Genomic DNA, 6,063 nt, shown 5'->3' with positions numbered 1-6,063 from the left:
TAGTCTAGTCTATAGTCTAGTCTATAGTCTAGTCTATAGTCTAGTCTATAGTCTAGTCTATAGTCTAGTCTATAGTCAAGTCTATAGTCAAGTCTATAGTCTAGTCTTGAGACTAGTCTATTGACTAGTCTATTGTCTAGTCTTTAGACTAGTCTCTTGACTAGTCTGTTGTCTAGTCTTTAGACTATTCTATTGACTAGTCTAGTCTATAGTGTTGTCTATAGTATATTATATACTTTAGTCTGTAGTCGTCTAGTATACTGTCTAGTCTATAGTTTAGTCTATTCAAGAATTTAATTTAAACTCCCATTAATTTTAACCAATACATAGTTAAAGCTATGTATGCCAACGCATTGTTAATACCATCAGTTGGTATAATTAATATTTTGTTGCTTACAATTAACAGTCTACAAAATATTAATCATACGTCGCGCTAAACAAACAACAAATAACATATAATTAAGGATTATTAATCATATGTTGAAGTTGACATGGAACATTTTCAATGCAATTTAATTATGGAACTTGTCAATGTATGAAAATTTATAAAAAGTTTATAGATTTTTTTTTTTATATTTTGTTTTATAATCGTTTGATAGATGGTTAGTGATATACACACATACTTATATATATATAAGGCCAAATAAATTAACAGTTTTAAATTAATTTTTAATAATTTTTTTTATTATTATTTATGCTCCTTTTAGCTTAGGGGAAAGTAATGCAGAAACTTTTTTGTTAAGGTTTAAAAAAAAATAAGTTTACCCAAGGCAATTAGCTGCCATTTTTATGAGAAAAAATAATAAAACTTGAAAACAATTTAAATAGTATTATGTGTTGGTATGTTCTGGGCATTTTTTTGTTTGTTTTAAGAGAGAAAGAACCATAAAGATTGTTGTGAAAGTGGCAGGCAGCTTTGAACATGATTTTTATCTTTTAGTTTACAGACATTTTTTTCTTTTTCTTTTTGTTTTTATTTTATTTTTTTTTAATAAAATGTCATCTACACTTAATACATTGGTGCAAGACAGCTATAGTTGTGTGAGCTTTAGAACGTAGATATACGAGGGTGGTTAGTGGGAAGTGTTTTGGAAAACCTTATGTTAGGTTTATTGCTTCTTTTCCAGGTAATTTTTTGTGAATTAATTATAAATTGTTAATTTTTTTTAATCTGTGCTAGATTTTGCTTATTTTCTCACTTCGTTTTTAATAGGCAACTATTCGTTACTTGTAAAAAAAACTCCTATTTCCTTGAAGAATTTTAATATTGTAATTTTTTTCTTATTTGAAAAATTGTCTTCAATTTCAAATTATATTTTTTTGAATTCTTAAATAAAAATTGCCAAAGGAACCCTTTTTGCAATGATACTACATCCATCACACACACACTCTTCTTACCCTTGACGTATGTGTTTGTTTAGGAATCATTCTTAATAATGTTCATGTATATTGTCTTAGCCATGGCCAATTTGTCTGTGTCACATTTTTTCCCCTTTTTTATTTAATTTTTTTATCTTGTTAAACGGTAGACAAGTAGGCTTTTTAGTCATGTTTCTTTTAGCCATGACAAGCTGCCGCCGCTTGGTTTAACTTTCTAGACAGTCGCTACTAGTAGTCATTTTCAAGATATATATGTATAAAAAAAAAAACTTATGAATTGTGGTTGAGAATATGGTTTTTGAAAGAAAGTCATTTATTTTAATACACATGAAAAGGCAATTTTCGCTGCTGTTGTTGTTGCTGCTGGTGTCGCTAATTCAAAAGTGCTGTTGCTGTTTCAGCTGCTGTTGTCATTGTAATGTTGTGCAAACAATATTGTTGCTCGTTTTATCTTTTAAGGCTGATATTTCAGTTGTTGATGTTTTTTATGGTTTATGAAGAATTCTTTTTTAAATTGTTTTGCCATTTTGCTTTTTTTGTTATTTTTTTATCTATGTTTAAAAAGTTGTGAGAGTGTTGTAGTTGAAGAGATGACATTTCTAAGACAATTGCAGTTTAGAGGTAATTTTATAAATAGAATAGTTTTTGCTTTTCAATGTTAAACTTTGTGCAAATCCCTGCGGGAATCTGTTGTAACGTTTCTAGTAACTAGTAGACAGATTGCAAGTCTGCCAAAACAGATGGTATTGCTACCAAATTGGCTTTAAAACAAGAAGGGAACTCTGGCAGTTATATTTCCTTATATTGAAATTAAAATTTTTCTTTACGCCTACAACACCAATGCCGCCTATTTTGTACCCAGATGTTTATACGGGTGCCAAAATTGGCCATAAAAATATTTTTCATGAGGGTGTGACTAATCGCCCACTTTTAATTCGAATTAAAAAGTAGTCTGTTGATGCAAAGTTTGAGCACTCTAACTTTTGCCAGATATACGAATTGTAGTTTAACTTAATATGGGAGGTGCCACGCCCATTATTTCTTTATCAGCCAGTTTAAAAAAAATTTTTTTCACTAAAACTTATCTTCCAAAATTTAAGAACTCTCTAGCTGTTATACTGCGACATTGGGTATTGCTATCAATATCAAGCTTGGGATGTAATAAGTACACTATTTAACAGAAGTGATGCAACAGGGCAGAAATAATCAGAGAGCAAAGCTAATGTACATTAAACCACGTACACAAATGTCCAGAGGCGTGTAAGAAACACAAAGGAGAGTGGAAGTAGGACGTTAATGAATTGTGTTTAAACTCACCCTGTAATTGAAAAAAGTACCATTCGACTTATACACACAGACAGATGAAAAGACCTATATGTCTAAATCGACTCCTCTATAGGTAAGGACCCGAATAATATATACTTTATTGGATCGCAATCGTAAACGGATCCAAGAGCTTATATGATGAGATGTAGAGAGTGCTTCTGGTCCCCCCTCTACTCTACCAATCGGATAAGAATAACTTTTCGTCATATTCGTCTATCTGTCCGTCCATATTGTCCCCGGGCATGTTATCCTTGATGATAGATCCCATCTTGGTGTATTGAAATCCGCGTGTAGATAGGTGCTACCAATACCTCTAGTCGGCCGGGACTATAAATTGGTGTTTACAATTTACTGCCTGGCTTAGTCCTTGCATAAATTGAAAAGAGGTCTAATCAGGGAACCATATAATCTGGTACTACGGGTGCCCAGTTGCCCACAGGACTATGTCCTGGATGGTCAGTTGGTTGAGGTTTCTTCGGGATTCAAGTAGTGGCTGTGGTTAAAACAACAGATACCCCACAGCGGAGTGACTGTGAGACTAAGCGTTGGAAATGAGTTGGTATTAGTTGTATATGGTACGGGATGAATGTGGGGTACGCGGGCTTCATACACCCGTTCACCTATAATAAATGTGTCGTATGTTTTTCTCATATGAATGTTGCGGATTACTGAGAAGTGTGCTGTGTTGCCTGATGATGGATAAAAGGTATCATATACAAATGATACCTTTGAATTTTTCTTTCTTATCCAGATATGTTCAGAGTAAACTCTGTTCATATCAGAACTACCACTTTGTATCCCTGTGAGTAAGATCAAAGCGGCTTTTGTACTCTTCTACCGGTTACATCTCTAGGTGCTGTTGTCAAATTAGCGGAGGCTTTCCCATCTGTGTGGTTGTAAACGGAAGTGATGTTTTACATCTCGAAAGTTAAGCAATGGGGCAGCAATGGTCAGAGACTAGATAGCTGAAGTACTCTAGCAAAGTGCTTGTACATGGACCGGTGGTGAGTTGTTTACTTTTTTCTCACCCAGTGGTTGGAAAAGTAGAACCGTGAGAAAGGGCAACACGCCAGATACTAACGTAAAGCACTTTGACTTCATGTCCGTCCATATGTCTGTCTATTTGAGTGTTCATGAGTAAAGTTTGTGTGCACTTCACAGGTATAACAGTTTTATCCTGGGAAAAATTGTTATATAACAGGTGTTCAACAATTTGTATATAAGTAGTGGTACTTCACATTGACAAAGTTTTTTTCATATATATTCTGTATAACAGTTTTCCTAAAAAAATTACTTTTGGTCTGAACTGTATGCCGTTTTTTATATAAAGAAGTCGATTTAACATTTCGGTATAGCCTGTTTTGAATTCTTAGTTGTACAACGAATAGAATATAATTTATTTTATATAACACTTTCTTATAACAGTAAAAAACATTCTTCTAGTGCTTTCTATTGACACATTATTTTATAACAGTTTTATTTATAAAAAGTTTCTTTATAACAGTTTTCCAATAAAAACAATTTTAAATGTTCTTGTAGTAACGATGTATACTTTCTTATGTTTATATATGTAGGATCCTTTATATATGTAGGATCCTTATTATCTACATATGTATCTCTGTCCGTCCATCGGTCTCTTAAAAACATAATAGGACAATAATGGAAGGAGCTATAGAGATTTCATTAGACTTATAAAATAAGAGCTGGTGTTTAAAAAACAACATATTTTTTTAACTGTTACATCTTTTTATCTTAATATTAATCGCATAACAATAACAATTAAAAGCTTTACTCTTTTAAATCCCTCTAAATATGCTATACAGTGTACTGTTAAGTATGCAGAATTAACTACTTTTTAACCGGTATCATATGTATCTTTTAAATATTAATCAATAACTTATTAACATCTTTATATAATGTTTAAACAAATTTTATAGTTTAATAGAAATTCTAATTTGAAAAAAATTCTTACACACACTTTACCCCAGATGGGACTCGAACCCACAATCCCCGGCTTAGGAGGCCGATGCCGTATCCATTGGGCCACTGGGGCGGTTAGCAACAAAATGAAAAATACTTGTGTTTAACAGTCAAACAAAAATAGCGAAAGAACATATGGCCAAAAGAATTTTTGTCTATAACCAAAAATACATATAAATAATATATAGAAAATATAGTGAAAAAACACAAAATAAAAAATGAGAAAGAACAAATGTTGTCTTTAGTTTGCTTTTGTTGTATTTATAACTTAATGAAATATTTATTTTCAAACGAAAAATTGTTTTAAGTATATAAAATTTATTAATAAGTGATGTATTTGCGTTTTTACACAAAAAACGTTGCCTATTTTTGGGAGTTTGAAGCTGTTCATATATTCGGCAAATTTTGCGTGTCATTATTATAATTCAATTTAAGATTTGTTTTAACTTAAACACCCTAAATCATACAAAAACATTAATTTTACAAAAATGCTTTCTTTTCTTTACTGACAACCTTTTTCATTTTCAAGATAAACAATAAATCTTTTAATTGTAAATTACCTGAAGATAAGTACAATTCTCTCACGTTTACTTTTCTATTTAAATATTTAACTTTACTCTCGACAGCCACTTTTTAATTTTACACAAAGTGTAGCAAAGTTAAAGTATATTTAATAAAGTATGACAAATTATTATTAACATTTAACCTGTTGCTTATGACCTCGTTCTCGGTTTATAACTAATAAACTGAACAAACATTGTTGATACAAACACACACGAACAAAATAAAAATAGAAATACACAGACAGCGAATACTAAAACGACACAGACTGGGTTTGAATGCAACGACACCAACAACAATAAATTTACTACTTCCGTTAATGAAAACTCAAGGAAATCTCACATACTTGACTGTGTTTTAACAATGACCTTATCCCGGTAAAATGAAAACGTGACATGTTGTAATAGAAATGTTCACTCGTTTTATTTACATTTTGTTTTGGTTTAGAAGGAAATAAAAAAGAGAGGGAGAGCAGTTTTTAACGGTAAATAAGAGAGTATTTGGAGTAAAAAGCGAACACACACAAGTTGTGCGCACTTGTTGCTTCTGTAATAAATTTGTACAACTTCAGCTCATACCATCGGGAGTAAAAAGGACAAACAACCACACAAACACATACATAGTTTTTTTACCAATTATTCGTGTCATGCTCTTTTTGTTTGGGTTTTTGTCGCTATTATACCCTACACTATAGACTAGACTATAGACTTGACTACTGACTAGACTGCAGACTAGTATATAGATTAGACTATAGACTAGACTCTGGACTAGACTCTGGACTAGACTCTGGACTAGACTCTGGACTAGACTCTGGAC

At 31.9% G+C, this 6,063-nt stretch overlaps 1 non-coding gene across 1 annotated transcript; it reads right to left on the bottom strand.

Annotated features, from left to right (window-relative positions):
• Positions 1–4,686: 4,686 nt before the first annotated feature.
• On the bottom strand, positions 4,687–4,759 carry Trnar-ccu. Its single transcript has one exon. It is a non-coding gene; the product is annotated as a tRNA-Arg (tRNA).
• Between the last annotated feature and the right edge of the window lie 1,304 nt (positions 4,760–6,063).

This window comes from Lucilia cuprina, chromosome 3, assembly GCF_022045245.1.
Source record: "Lucilia cuprina isolate Lc7/37 chromosome 3, ASM2204524v1, whole genome shotgun sequence".
NCBI lineage: Eukaryota > Metazoa > Arthropoda > Insecta > Diptera > Calliphoridae > Lucilia > Lucilia cuprina.
Note: the sequence above shows the minus strand (reverse complement) of the source record. Positions and strands in the feature narration are given on the sequence as shown.